The 16,099-nt window shown below is 36.6% G+C and overlaps 1 protein-coding gene across 4 annotated transcripts in view; it reads right to left on the reverse strand.

Moving 5' to 3' along the window:
* ANKS1B (ankyrin repeat and sterile alpha motif domain containing 1B) overlaps positions 1–16,099 on the reverse strand; it is a 1,160,119-nt gene that overhangs the window by 744,395 nt on the left and 399,625 nt on the right. The gene's annotated exons all lie outside the window — the stretch shown is intronic.

Here is a 16,099-nt window from a genome sequence, read left to right on the forward strand (position 1 = left end):
AGAAATATACTGTTACTCTTATAAATACACTTAAGATATCAAGATATAAGTTTTTCTATAATCTGAAATCCTTTCTTTCCCTCAAAAAAAAAAAAAAAAAAAAAAAAAACCTACCACTATAGCAAAGTAAGACAAACACTATAGGAATGGACTAGCATGAAGTCTTTTTGCCTTCACCGTTCCCACAAGCCATTGTTAAATTATATGTGCTGTGCTCAGTCGCTCAATTGTACTCAATCATGTCCAACTTTTTCTGAGTCCATGGACTGTAGCTCGCCAGGCTCCTCTGTCCATGAGATATGGCGGTCTCCATAGTAAATGTCCTTAGAATTGATAGTGCAAAAACTTTTACATGGAATGAGAGTGCCATATGATAAATTTTAATCCCATTAATTTAACAGATTGTACCAACTAACCACCACAGTGAATTATAATCTGACTTTAAAGTAAATATTTCATGCATTGAAACAAATTTATATTTAACCTGAAATATCAAGAGCTTACTCTTAAATAAATTTCTCCCTTCTTTCTTTATGGATCTTTCCAAGAATGCATAAATCAATATTTCCTGTAATTTTTCTAAAATAGATATTTGAAAACTGTATTTCTGATCTTTACTCAGCTAGCTTCCCAATGCCTCAGCATGATAGAAAAGGTTCATCATAATTTCTACTCAACCACTTCTTTCATCTTTTCCCACAGCCCCTTACTTATTTTCTACTCTAGAAAAAGACTCTACCTCTCAGAATGCATCTAATTTCTTCTGACATATAGGTCCTTTTCCCCTTAGTATGACAATTCACTAATTGTCCTACCAGGCCCAGCTTCAATGCTACCTTCTTAGTAAAGTCTTCTCTGGCTGTCAGTGAGTAACTCTCTAACAGTTCCTGCATCATTTCCTCATGTGTCTAAAATTAAGCTCATCACATTATAATTATTCATGTACCAGGGTTCCCATGCTGCTGCTGCTAAGTTGCTTCAGTCGTGTCCAACTCTGTGCGACCCCATAGACGGCAGCCCACCAGGCTCCCCCGTCCCTGGGATTCTCCAGGCAAGAACACTGGAGTGGGTTGCCATTTCTTTCTCCAGTGCATGAGAGTGAAAAGTGAAAGTGAAGTTGCTCAGTCATGTCCGACTCTTATCGACCCCATGGACTGCAGCGCACCTCCATGCAGGCTCCTCCATCCATGGGATTTTCCAGCCAAGAGTACTGGAGTGGGGTGCCATTGCCTTAAGGGTCCCCATAAAGACTATGATTTCCTTGAACACAAGAATGTTTCTTACCTTCTTTATATCCCTCAAACTAAGTACTGTTAATTAGATCAATGAACAGGTACAAGATACTATATCAACTGATTAGATACTTCAAAATAGTAAAGGAGTAAAATAACTCTCGTCCCAGATTTTGAGGAAAAAGAATTTTAAAAGCATTTTAGGATTTTGTTTAAAAAGATTTCTAGATGCTAATAAATCACTGAGAGTAGTAACAATGCTGTCATCATCCTGTTCCTCTACAACCAACTTTCCTATAACATATATTAAAGTTTATGTATCAACTATGGTTACCATAAGATATATATTTTATTTTAACCAAGTAAAATTGTGCATAAAAAGAAAATCCTAGAAAGCAACACACCAAATGTCAATAACACTCATCTCCAGCTGGTAAGATTATGGTTTTTTATTTTACTTATCCTTATTTTTGGCCACACTGTGGATCTTATTTCCCTTACCAGGAGTCAAACCCATATCCCATGTAGTAGAAGGACAGTTGCTTAACCACTGGACTACCAGAAATGTCCCATAATTGTTTTAGTTTTATTTTATAAATTTTTTTCTACTTCTCAAATATTCTTCTATGAGTATATGTTACTTTTATGTTTGTTTCAGACATTGGATATTCTAAAAAATGCATTATAGGTAAATATTTTAAAAATCCCACTTTTACACTGTCATAAATCTATTTCATTGTACTCTCTCAGGAGTTAATCACACCATTGCAAGGTTAGTATGCATTCTCCATCTGTGAGTTTATATTTTTATTACTTATGTATACACTCATAATCTATATATTCATTACATATTGGACATACTGTGTTTCGTATTTATGTAAATATATTATGTGTACAATTCTGAATCTTGCTTTTTTCACTTAACATTATTTTCAAGATATATACAAGTAAATGTTTGTAAACATGGTATTTTAATTTTAATTGAAGCATAATGTTCCATTATACTAAAATTTTCACTGTGATTCTCTTCCTTATGAACACTTTTTCCCAATTTTTTATTCTTACAAACAATGTTACAATGAATATCCTTCAGATTATTAAAGTTCTGTTTTAAAGAACTATACCTAGAAGTAGAATTGCTATTTAAGAGAATAAGGCTTCTCAGGTGGCGTTAATGGTAAAGAATCCGCCTGCCAATTCAGGAGACACAAGAGACATGGGTTCGATCCCTGGGTCGGGAAGATCCCCTGGAGATGGTAATGGCAACCGACTCCAGTATTGTTGCCTGGAAAATTCCAAGGACAGAGGAGCCTGGCTCGCTACAGGCTCCATGGGGTCACAAAGAGTCAGACATAACTGAGTGAGCACGCAACAACTTGCATTTCAAACTTTTAAAAATATTACATTGTCCATGAAAATGGAGTACCAATTTATAATTCTATAGTTGTGTACAAGAGTTCCTGTTTTTCTACATCTTTACAAGACTTCATATCATTAGAACTTTTGTGTCATTCTGGTGATTGGATCTAAATTGGCATCTCATAGTGGTCTTAATTTAAATTTCTCTGTTACTGGAGTTAAATATGTTTACTGGCCTTTCAAAATTCATTTTCAGTTAATTGCCTTTGTCAGTGGTTTCACTGATTTTATTTGGGTTCTTTTTTTCTGTTTCTTGTCTTATAGTACTAATCACTTCTCAGTGTTACACACTGCAAACATTTCTCCTAGTTTGTGGCCATTTAAACAAATCTGTGACATCTTATATTAGGCATGGATTTTATTTTTAGTTTTAATGTATCCGGTTTTATTAATTTTTTTCTTAATAATGTGTACTTTCTGTCTTAAGGAATCCTTCCTATACTAAAATGATCACATGAATTATCTCCCTTAATTTGTTAAATTGAGAAAGTGTATTGAAAGATTTTCTGATGTCTGAAAGATCCTCGAGATAGTAAGATAAATCCTATGTAGTCATGATATATTTTTTAATAAATTGCTGGATTCACTGTGGTAATATTTTGTTGAATTTGTGCATCTATTTTCATACCAGAGATTATCTCATATATATTTTTCTTATATACTCCTTGTGCAGTTTTGTTTCCAAGTCATGGGAAAAAAGTTGTCTGTTTACCTCTTGAATTCTCTTAAACAGTTGGTACAGCCTTGGTATTATCTATTCATTAAGGTTTGGTATAACTGTCCTATCAAACCATTTGACCATATGTTTTTTGTATCAATTCTCTTCTGTTTATGTCTATCTGTATTAAGTTATAATTGGTAATTTCTATTTTTTCCACAAATTTGTACCTTTAATCTTGTCTTAAAATTTTTTTTGTTATAAAATCATTCATAATGTCATTTTATGGTTTTTTAAAATCTCTCCTGAGTCTTTGATTGCAGCTTCTGCTTTTTTTCTAAATAATATTTATTTGTACCTTCTTTCTTTCTTTTGGATCATTCTTGATGGGCATATTTATATTATTAGACTTTTCAAATATTGATTAATTTCCTTTATTATTTTGTTTTAATCCTTGAGTTACTTTGATATACATTCTTTTTAGTTTTCAAATTTACAGGTAAGGATTCTAGAAGGAGGGCAGCTTACATGTGTTTCCTTAACTTATTGCAACTCATCTAGCTAACCCAAGCCATGTAGCTCCTGGAGCCAACTGGCAGATTGTGTCTGGAGGGAAAAGGAAAAGAGCTGTTACAAGACTGTTACCCCTCTGGGATAGATGAGAGTCTTAGAACTAGTGTACTAATGCCCATGAGCAAGGGGCAGAATGTCATAATCCCAGGATTATCTGGCAGAGAATATGATACCAATGTTGGCATTGGGCTGCATGGTATACATTCCCTTGTACCCCAAGGAACCAAGCAAGGAACACTTGCTGAACAAGTGTTCTAAGTTAGGTGTCTTCACCTAAAATTCTGGAGAAGTTTACAGATAAACATTCTCCTGGTACTTTGACAGGTTATCAGTCTGCCTACTGCTATACTGCTGACTCAGAGTCAGAGACTTCGAAATGTTCCAGTCTTCCAGAGACTGCCATTCTTTATGGCGCTGAAACAACTAAATCTAAACCTGGAAGAGTAGACCAAGAAACAGACCAGTACCTAAGAGGGTCCGGCAGCCACAGAAAGAGCAGAAAACTAAAAATGAATTCCTAACAAAATAAACCTGATATTAGAGACAGATGATAATTTTTAACACAAATAATGATGAGAACTTAAAATATTGAAGTACAGCATATTGAAAAAAAGACTTTGTGGGGGAAAACAGTAACTGATCAAAAAATTTCAGATGATGTGAAGGTAAGGATGGCTTATTGTTAAAAACCTAATTAGTGCCCTAGAATATGAAATGGAAGAAATACTTCAAAGTACAGACTTTATTTTGGGGGGCTCCAAAATCACTGCAAATGGAGACTGCAGCCATGAAATTAAAAGACTTGCTCCTTGGAAGAAAAGTTATGACCAAACTAGACAGCATATTAAAAAGCAGAGGCATTACTTTGACAACAAAGGTCCATTTAGTCAAAGCTTTGGTTTTTCCAGTAGTCATGTATGGATGTGAGAGTTGGGACTATAAAGAAAGCTGAGCACCGAAGAATTGATGCTTTTGAACTGTGGTGTTGGAGAAGACTCTTGAGAGTCCCTTGGACTGCAAGGAGATCCAACCAATCCATACTAAAGGAAATCAGTCCTGAAAAAAATATTCACTGGAAGGACTGATGCTGAAGCTGAAACTCCAATACTTTGGCCACCTGATGAGAAAAACTAACTCATTTGAAAAGACCCTGATGCTGGGAAAGATTGAAGGTAGGAGGAAAAGGGGATGACAGCAGCAGATGAGATGGGTGGATGTTATCACCGACTCAATGGACATGAGTTTGAGTAAGCTCTGGAAGTTGGTGATAGACAGGGAGGCCTGGCGTGCTGCAGTCCAAGGGGTCACAAAGGAGTCGGACATGACTGAGCGACTGAACTGAACTGAACTAAACCATATTTATTTTGATATCTGTTACAGCAGTCCAGTTTGTATCCTAACTAGTACATGGGGCAAAACAGCTATCATTGTGGGAAGTTGAATGTTTTAGTAAACATTTGGCATCTTGTTTTCATCTGATGCTAGAAAAATAAATATTTGATCATGAGATTATGGAAGGGAAGGGAATCTTTATTGTTGTAATAAAGAACAGTGAAAATCCTAAATGAACAAAGGGGAAAAATTACTAGCAACTCAATGACATCATAAAAATAATTTTTAAAAATGAATAAAAAAGAAAAATAAAATTAATAAGAAGCATAAAATGAAAATAATAAAAGAAAATATGTCAGTTATATATATATAGAGAGAGAGAAGGAACTATCCCTTAATTAAAAACAGAGATGGCTGCAATTAAGGCATCAGCGGGATCTGTGGTCTCACCTGAGGTTTGGCTGAGAGGAGTTGGCTTCACTTACATGATTGCTAGCAGCACTGGGCTCTCACAGAACTGTTGGACTGAGGGCTTTAGTTTCTCACTGGCTATTGAGTAGCAGCTTCTCTCAGTTCCTTGTCATGTGAGCTTCTCCACAGAGCAGCTCACAGTGTAGACAGGGGCTTCCATCTGAATGAGTAAGCCAGAGAGCAAGAGAGAGCTAGCAAGATGGAAGCCAGAACTGCTCTGTACCTGATCTTGGAAGTGACACCCATTATTGTTGTCATAGTCTATCCATTAGGAGCAAGTCACTAGGTCCAGTCCACACACAAGAGGAAGAGATTATGTGATGACATAAATATCTAGAGGTGGGATAATTGTAAGTTATCTTCAAGTCTTAATATCACAGCTGTGCAAGAAAAACATTCCCCTGAAGGATTCAGTCTCCCTATATATCTTGCCTATTTCCAGGCCCAGTCACCAGCTGGTCTGCCATTTAGATTTCACTTTCTATTTTGTGTTTCTGATCTGATTAAGCATAGAGATATTTTCTCTGCTTTTCAGCGCAGCCAAAATTGATAATTTTCTCATTTTTTTTTACCCCTTATCACTGTTTTATTGCATTGAAAAACTGGGAAAGAGTCACTTTAAAATAAATCTGACAAATCTTGCCAAATTGACAGGTCATGTTATACTTCTCTGATCAGAAAAACATATAATTGATTTAAAAATCAATATAATACAAATGTGTATATATATATATATATGTGTGTGTGTGTGTGTGTACCACTCTTCATTCTCTATTACGGAAAAGCTGTGCAAAACAGCAAAAGAGGCTGCTGCTACTGCTAAGTCGCTTCAGTTGTGTCCGGCCCTGTACGACCCCATAGACAGCAGCCCACCAGGCTCCTCTGTCCCTGGGATTCTCCAGGCAAGAATACTGGAGTGGGTTGCCATTTCCTTCTCCAATGCATGCTAAGTTGCTTCAGTCATGTCCAACTCTGGGCGACCCTATGGACAGCAGCCCACCAGGCTCCTCTGTCCACAGGATTCTCCTGGCAAGAATACTGGAGTGGGTTGCCATTTCCTTCTCAGAGAAAAGAGGAGAGGGGACTAAACCAGAATAACATTAATTGCTTTGATAGGTATGATTCAGGGAAAATATTTTATTCTTTTTACTTTGCATATGTTGCACAAAATTACTAAAATAAATTAATTTATGATATGAACATAAACTTGTTTTTAAAAACTACTAGAAGAAAAATAAGCATTATATTAGTAGCTATGTTCAAATTTTTTTATGATACTATACTAAAAAGTAATGCCAATCCAATAGGCTTTCCTAAGGGAAACAATTAGTTAAAAGATATTTAAAATGAGCTTATCTGTTGAGAAAAATTTCTGTGTCACTATATCTCAGAATTCAGACAAATCACTTTTTTTCCAAACTAGGTTACAGTAATCAAAGTATGCTTCACTTGATGTGATGATCTAATGTCCTCATACTTGCCTGTGAGTTAATGTCTGCTTAGTACTTTTAAATTTTTTGCAGAAAGGAATTCTAGCTGGTGCACTGCTCTTGTTTGTGGCACAGTTTTTGAATTTCATTATACTCATTTCATTTCCTCTATTCATAGGTGAGAGACACAGGAGACACTAGATGACTATTTGGTAATGAATTGAATGGTTCTATAGAAATTAAAAGCATAGAAAATCTATGTGATTAAATGGCACCTGCAGTTTCTTCTCTGAGCTCTGTGCATAAAGAAAGAATAGAGTCTCCCACAGAGAATGAATGTGGCTAAGTTTGGCAGTAACTCTGGATGCAATAATGGCCTATTTGAGTCCTTTTGACTCCAAGTACCTAGAATGCTTTGAGCTTTGACTTAGCAGTATATTTTAGATAAGACCTCTTCTATTATTTCATGTCTTATATATTTACTTTTTCTTCAAGTCTCATATACTTAAAGACCTGGAAAACTGTAAGTCCTTAATAAATACTTGTGGAATGAATGAACGAGTAAATGAACGGATCTTATGAAAAGAGACAGTTATAAACAGGCTTTGGAGCACTGGGGACAGAGCTGTGAATTCACTGACAATTACAGTGAATTCTCATCTTTCCACAAACTACTTATCTGTTTTGATATAGTTTTCTCTACTGCTATAGGAAATATGATGATAAATGTGATGAAAATGTAGATCTGGACATTTTTGGTACATTAATTCTTGGCTGAAATTAAATAAAATTACTTTTAATTTTCTGCTTTTTGTTAACTATTAAAAGCAAGTTGGTCAATACCCAAAAGTAATACATAACAATAAGTTATTTCTGTCTTTTACATTTTTATAAATTGCTTCTGAGAGACCAACAGAAAAACAAAACAATCTGTGACACAAATGTAATCTGTCAATACAAATGTAACATGTAATATGTTGAATAAAATCTAGCATAAAATATATTAATGCAAAATTGTTTCCTTTTAAATGTATAGTGTGACTGTAGTTGGGTGTCAATTAATTTTGCTAATGTTACTCAAGAGTGTAGGAGTACGTAAAGAGAGAACTAGTAGTCTTATTGTAATATTACATTAATAATACAACCTCTATGGGAAAGAATACAAAATGAATTAGTGAGCTTGCCAGTAGATGAATCTGACATGTCTAGACAGTGTAGGGAGAATAAAAGATGTTAAATATAAGATTATATAAAACATTATACAAAATTTCCTTAAGATTATTATTTCAGTATAATGTTATTTCCAATTTAATGCTGTATGTTGCAGCTGCTAAACAGAATGAAACTAATAAGGGAGTTCATGAAATAACAGCTTAATCACTAGAATGGATTGAAATTGCACAGCTGTAAATTCCCATGAGCTATACTAATACTTCCTCTTTTAGGAACATTGAAAATAACTCTTGTCAAGTGTTCAACCAGTCCACCAAACAAGATAATCTAAATAAACACCCTAAAAATCCAGGGGATTTTTGCAGAAACTAATGCTTGTGGCTGATGATCTGTTATGTAAGTGAATATTGAAATGTCTCCAGTCAGTAACTTCAAGTCACAAAAGACATATTAATATATCTTTGGTCAATAAGTTGTCAAAACATTCTGAATATGAGCTAAGACATAAGTTAAAAACCTGAATCTTTAACAGATTAAAGAGTTATTGCAGGGGAAGTTTCAGTATTTTGTAAACAGTATCAATTTTTATTAGCTTATTTAGTTTATTCAACTTTCTACAAAGACAGAAATCATCTATATATTTAACATTAACTAGATAGATGTGATGGAGAAGGCAATGGCACCCCACTCCAGTACTATTGCCTGGAAAATCCCATGGATGGAGGAGCCTGGTAGGCTACAGTCCATGGGGTCTCGAAGAGTCGGACACGACTGAGCAACTTCACTTTCACTTTTCACTTTCATGCATTGGAGAAGGAAATGGCAACCCACTCCAGTGTTCTTGCCTGGAGAATCTCAGGGACGGGGGAGCCTGGTGGGCTGCAGTCTACGGGGTTGCACAGTCGGACACGACTGAAGCGACTTAGCAGCAGCAGCAGCAGATAGATGTGAATTGCTTTGACATGAGCTACTTTAAGTTTCTAGATGACTAAGTTAATTTTCATTTTCTAATCACTAAAAAATGTGTGTTAACTGTAGAAATTTGGACAATACAAAAAAGTATGAAAAAATTTAAATTACATGTAATTCTAATAATTGTATCTAGAGATAGTACTGTGAATATGGTCTTTCTGGTCTCTTTCCCTCATGCACATATACATATTAGTTTGCAACCAAATTTGTATCATATGATAAATATACATTCATTCATTCGACAGATATTTATTGAAGGGCGACTATGTGCCATTATAAAAACCTGAGTAATTGGGTATTTTAAAACATTATTTTTAATTATTACAGATGATTTTATCCTTGTATCATTATTAGTTAACCACTCACTTATTTTTACTTTGGATTTGTCTCCAATTCATCCACTTATTTTTGACTGACTATAACATTCCTAAGTACCACTTCATAGGTGGACACAATATAGATCTATCACAAACCAGTCAACAAATTTCCAAATCTACTTATTTGAAAGGAAAAATTCAAGATTTATTCTGCAAAAAAAAAAATCTCAAAATCACATTATTGATTAATTGCATTAATTTATTCATTAATAAACTAATTAATTAATTCATGAACTATGATCTCTAGGGACTTCCCTGGTTGTCCACTGCTTCGTGCTCTCAGTGCAGGGATGAAGGAGACATGGGTTAGATCCCTGGTCAGGGAACTAAGACCCCATATGCTGTGTGATTTGGCCGAAGAAAAAAATAATATGATCTCCAGAGTAAAATATCCTGTACGCAAATTCTAGCACTGACATTTTCTAAAAAGTTCAAAGCTTTTCCATGACTTGTTTCCCTTTCTACAAAATAGTAGTGACAAAACTACTTACTTCACAAATAGCTTGAGGTTAAATAAGTTAATATGCATAAAGTAAGTAGTCAATAGCACTAGCTAGTATTACTTTTTCATTAATATTTGCTTAGTGTCTTTTATATGGCAGTGATTTTGCTGGAAGCTATGGTTGCACTTGGGGAACAGATAGGTAAGACTGTGAGCTCTATAAGACAGAAAACTAAAACATATTAAAATAAGTAATCTCCCAAAATCATATAATCCCAATCAAAAGTAAGGAGCCTAAAGGAAAATTAGAAGGTACTAAAATATTAGAAAACAGAGGCATCTGTATACATACTTAGTCTGGAGCACAGGTGTGTGTGGGTTTCCACAAAGGTGGTTTCACTGAATAATAAAAGTTATTTACTTGAGAGAAGAAGGAAAAGGGATGCAGAAATATACTTGCTTCAGGCATATTAAGGCCCATAAGTAGAAAGAACTAAAAGAAACAAAGAAACTAAACAGAGTCATTTGGAAAGGTAGAGACTATGAGACGTTAGGCTAAGATGAAATGAAAAGGAAAATATGACATTATTCAGGGCTTTAGAACCTTACTCGGAGAAGGCAATGGCACCCCACTGCAGTACTAGAAAATCCCATGGACGGAGGAGTCTGGTAGGCTGCAGTCCATGGGGTCGCTAGGAGTTGGACACGACTGAGCGACTTCACTTTCACTTTTCACTCTCATGCACTGGAGAAAGAAATGGCAACCCACTCCAGTGTTCTTGCCTAGAGAATCCCAGGGATGGGGGAGCCTCATGGGCTGCCGTCTATGGGATCGCACAGAGTCGGACACAACTGAAGCGACTTAGCAGCAGCAGCAGCAGCAGCAGAACCTTACTAGGGGTTTTGGGTCATCTTTCTAAGACCAATGGCATGTCACTAAAAGAGGAAAGATGCACTCAGATTTGGTTGCAAATGATAAATGATAAATTGAATTTATCCTGTGATAAATTCAAGGAGTGATTGGTGATTGAAGGAGAGACATTTGATGAGTAGCTAGGGATCAATAGTAAGTACAGAATTACCTTCCCCTTACCACCTATTCCAGTTAAAAACCACAAGACCTAGTGATTGATTGAATATGGAAGTTAATGAAGATAGACATGGAAAGAATGACACAAATGCTTCTGAAATCAGATGAATGGTGAAGTCATTTACTAAGAGAAGGAACACTTCATGAAGAGCATGTTTGGGGGGAAAATACACATGTAATTTTGGATATTTTGGGGTCAAGGTATTTTTGAGACATATAAGTGGAGGTATTCAATAGATGGATGGATGGATGAGTGGATGAATGAGTCTAGAATTAAAAGAAGTGTTTTAGACCAGAGAAAAAATTTGGGGAGCCTTCAGCATATTGAAGGTCTTCCCTAGTGGCTCAGGAGGTAAATAATCTGCCTGCAGTGCAGGCAACCTGGGTTCGATCCCTGGGTCAGGAAGATTCCCTGGAGAAGGGAATGGCAATCCACTCCAGTATTCTTGCCTGGAGAATTTCATGGACAGAGAAGCCTGGCAGGCTACAGTCCATGGGGTCACACAGAGTCAGACACTAACACTTTCACTTTCTTTCAGCATGTTGATTGTAACAGAAGCCATCCTATGGATGAGATCACTTAGGAAGACAGAAAAGTAAAAATGAATAGGGAGGACTTCGTCCAAGCCTTGAGGAATTGCCAACTTTTAGAACCTTGCAGAAAAACATTGGCTGTCATAATAAGATGAAAATCTTTTTTGGACAGCAAAGGGAAGAAAAGATATCAAGATGGAGGTGTCACTAACCTGTGAAATGCTGCTGAGAGGTTCAGTGAGGATCAAGACATGTCCTTTGGATTTTGTGACATCAAGGTCATTGGTACCTTTAGAAAGAAACTTTCATCAGCCCTAGGGGTACTAATGGATTAGGCACTGGCCTCCTAGAAAGCACCTTTCACCAGAGCAATGAGGATTGGAAATCCGATGAGGTGGATTGAGAAGTGAAAGGTGAGGAAGAAAATAAACATACTAAAATTGTAAAGGGGATAGAGAGAAAAATAGCTAATGAGTCCAATGGGATCAGGTAACTTTTTACTTGTTTACTTGTTGCTTTCATTATTAGTTGTTTTGTTTGTTATTGTTTTTCAAATGAAAAAGACAAACATTTAAATGTTACTTGACCCAGGGGGAAAAAGAAACAATTAAAAATATAGGAGAGAGAAGGAATGAATGAAAGGGTCATATTTTTTGGAAGGCAGATGCAGGGAGCATAGAGGTTGAGACTAATCTTCTACAGGAGGGGAAAAATACCCTCTATTTTAAGAGGAACAGGCAAGAGAAGCGTGTGGGGCAGTTGTAGACTTGGCGGAGGACATACAACTTTCACCTGATGACTCTGGTTTTCTTTTTTTAACCAGTTTTTTAAGTGTAGTTGATTTGCAATGTTGTGTTAGATTCAAGTGTACAGCAAAGTGATTCAGTTATTCATACATATATATACACATATATATTCTTTTCCATATTCTTTTCCATAATAGGCTACTACAAGATATTGAATGTATTTCCCTGTGCTATTTAGTAGGTCCTTGTTGTCCCCATATTCTTTGTTAATTAAAATATGAGGCCATCTGCTGAGAGTATGTAGGATACTGGGCTGCAGTTCATGGGGGTCGCAAAAAGTCAGACACGACTGAGTGACTAACACACCAAGAGTGCAATGCTGCAGTGTGGAGGGCCTGGTTGAATTTGGTGAGCATGAATTAATGAATTAATGAATGTTTAATTCATTATTATATAATTCTGACATTTTAGAGAATCCCTATTCCACACGTCACCATGCATGACAACATAAAAAGCTTATATCTCCCACGCGTGCTCAGTCGCCTCGGTCTTGTCTGACTCTTTCTGACCCTATAGACTGTAGCCCTTCAGGCTTCTCAGTCCATGGGATTCTCCAGACAGGAATACTGGAGTGGGTTGATACGCCCTTTTCCAGGGGATCTTCCCGACCCAAGGATCGAACTGGATCTCCTTCATTACAAGCCGATTCTTTACCAACTGATCCACCAGGGTAGTCCCATATCCCCCATATAATCACTTTAATGAGCGTTCATTGTATTGTTAGAGATCTTATAAGTCTATAGTTCATGTTATTCATATGTAGAACAAGTAAAATTGATTTGAGGAAAAAAAGGATAATTTTCCTTTTGTTTAGGTTGTCGTTTTCCAAGTATAACAAGTTTCCACCAATTTGATCCCATTCAAATTAGTAAACTGTCCTTATGGATGAAAGAGCTACTTTACCAGGATTTCATGGCAGGTACTGCTGCCCTAGTTCCCTCTCTTCGCCCCTCTATAACCTAACACTGGATTACATACTTACCATAGAGAGACCTGCCTTGATAAACGGCTAAGACATCACTGAGCACAGAGCAAATGCCAAATAAATAATTGCTGTTTGATAAAAGTGGTTCTTATCAGCAAAGCCAGTATTTGTACGTTAAAGAATTGCTTCCAAGGGGCTTAAAAACAGTTTGCTCTCCTAAATGAGTTAAACATACTCACAGAACTCATGTTTACACTACCTACTTGCTTAGCAGAGATAAACATTAGTCTTGATCCACTCTGAATTCCATTAGTTTCAAAAATTTGGCATTAGAATTAAGAAAAGTTCGCCATTTCAAAAAATATTTTGGTATAAGTCACCCTCACACTACAACCCATTTCAGGATACTGAGGGAGGTGTAGTGAGGCATGGAAGATTATTCGCCACATGACATTTTCATTTCAGGTTGACCATACTCCAGTGAGCACATTAGCAAATTGAATAAAGATAACCGAGACCCGCACTATCCTGGCATGGGACTATTGATTGTGTCCTTTTTATCAGAGACCATCTATTCTCCTGCAACAGGATTGGAAACAGTTCTCACTGGTGTTGCTGTAAATGGCTCATTAATCAAAATGGATTTATTGAGCATCCATAGCGAGCAAATCCTATACTAAGTGATTCAAAATAACAGGTTGCCTAGTAACCAGAAAAATGGAAAAATTCCCCTGTGAAGGTTAAAATTAAATGAAAGGCAGATAAGAAAACATTATCTTTGATGGCATGTGACTATTTCATAAGGGATTTTCCTGCCATTATAGCCACTTGCTTTTAAGGATAATATTCATTCATTCATTCACTCATTTAATGATTCATTCATTTATGTAACTGAGTCACCACTACGATTATGTAAGGCCCTTTGCTCTATGCATTAAGGGAAATAAATAGATTTAATACTGACTGAATAAACATGAGTCTTAGCAAATTTGTCAAACAAGGACTGGACTTCTGTTAATCTTTATTTAATGAGCCTAGTACTAGAGCAATATTATTTATTCCATATAAATCTGTAGTCACTGAGGCATGAGTAAAATGCTTCTTGCAGAGAATCCTTCTTTTCTGGTTGAATTATATAATTTTGTTTAATGCAAGTTGATTTCATATTTAAATTAAACCAGCTGGTGCGATAAAAACATTTTTCCTATGGTCAGATGAGACCTGTTTTGTACTAGATCATCTAGTTAATAAATTTGTTAACAAGTGACCACAGAAAGGACACTGACATCCATACTTAACTGATTTTCTGAGAAAATACATCTTCCATACCAACGAATGACATTGCCAGTTACAACCGAGACACTCAAGCTTTGTAGCCTATGAGTTAAGCACGGCCAGGCACACGACTTGTCCTCATAGGCCTCGGCATCCTAACTCACCCCTCCCATCTAGGTCTTGAGTTTGTGTCCTCAGTTACAGTCCCTGTATTTGTTTACTTGGGCTGCTACTAACAAAGTATTAAAAACAACAGAAATATGTTTTCTCACAATTCTAGAGGCTGGAAGTCCAAAATCAAGGTATTGGCAGGACTGGTTCCTGCTGAAGAGTTCTGTTCCAGGCCTCTTTCCTTGGCTTCTAGATGACCATCTTCTCCCTGTGTCTCTTCACATTATCTTTCTTCTTTCCATATCTCTATGTCCCCCCTTTTTTAATGAGTCATGTTGGATTAGTGCCCACCTAAAGACTTCATTTTAACCTGATTATCTGTATAAAGACTCTGTCTCGGCTTCTCCAAATAAGGTCACATTCTGAATACTAGGAGTACTAAGGGTTCCAATATACCCTTGGGAGGGGGGAGAAAAAGGTGCACAAATCAACTAATAACAGTCCCTCTAAAGACCTGGTCATCCTTCCACTCTCTCTCTTCTCTCTCTAGTCCTTTCTCTTTCTTTCTCTCCAGGAAAAGCTTCAGAATGCATTTCCTGTGCGTACAGAAATCCTAATTTTGTCTGTGAAACTGAGCCAAGTTATCCAGCACAGTTAACCAAAAACTGTAGAATACATTCCCTAAGATATAACTCCTCAGTTCCCTTGCCTACTCTTTTCCAAATGGCAGAATCCCAAGGGGATAAGGTATGAGCTTCACTCCTACAGACCCCTCAGCTTTCTTCCTCCTGCCCCCTCTTCATTAACATTGCCTTTGTCCTGGCCATAATTATTTTATGCTGAGACTGCGTGTTGACCTCCTAATTAGTCCTCCTGCTTCTAGTCATATATCTGCACAAGCAATCTCCCCATATTGCTTCCAGAGAGATCATTCTAAAACACAAAGACTCATCATGCCTTGTCCCTCCTTAAAGTCTGTCAGTGGTTTGACTCTGCTGCCAAGTGAAATTCAAACTTCAGCATGTCACTTCTTGTTTTTTATGCATTTTCCTCTAGTCTCATTCTATGTTCTAACCAGGCTAAATTAGGCATAGTGTGAATGCAGTGTGTTCTTCCACACATCTGGATCTTGGCACACACTATCCCCTGACCTAAACAGCCATATATTTCCCATGTATTCATCTAACTCTTCCTTCTTTGAGGCTCAAATAAGGCACCAGATCCTCCAGGAAGCCTTCACTCACTCCCTCCTGTTCTACTCTCCTGGAGCACCTCATGC

Source organism: Bos javanicus, chromosome 5, assembly GCF_032452875.1.
Source record: "Bos javanicus breed banteng chromosome 5, ARS-OSU_banteng_1.0, whole genome shotgun sequence".
Classification (NCBI taxonomy): Eukaryota; Metazoa; Chordata; class Mammalia; order Artiodactyla; family Bovidae; genus Bos; species Bos javanicus.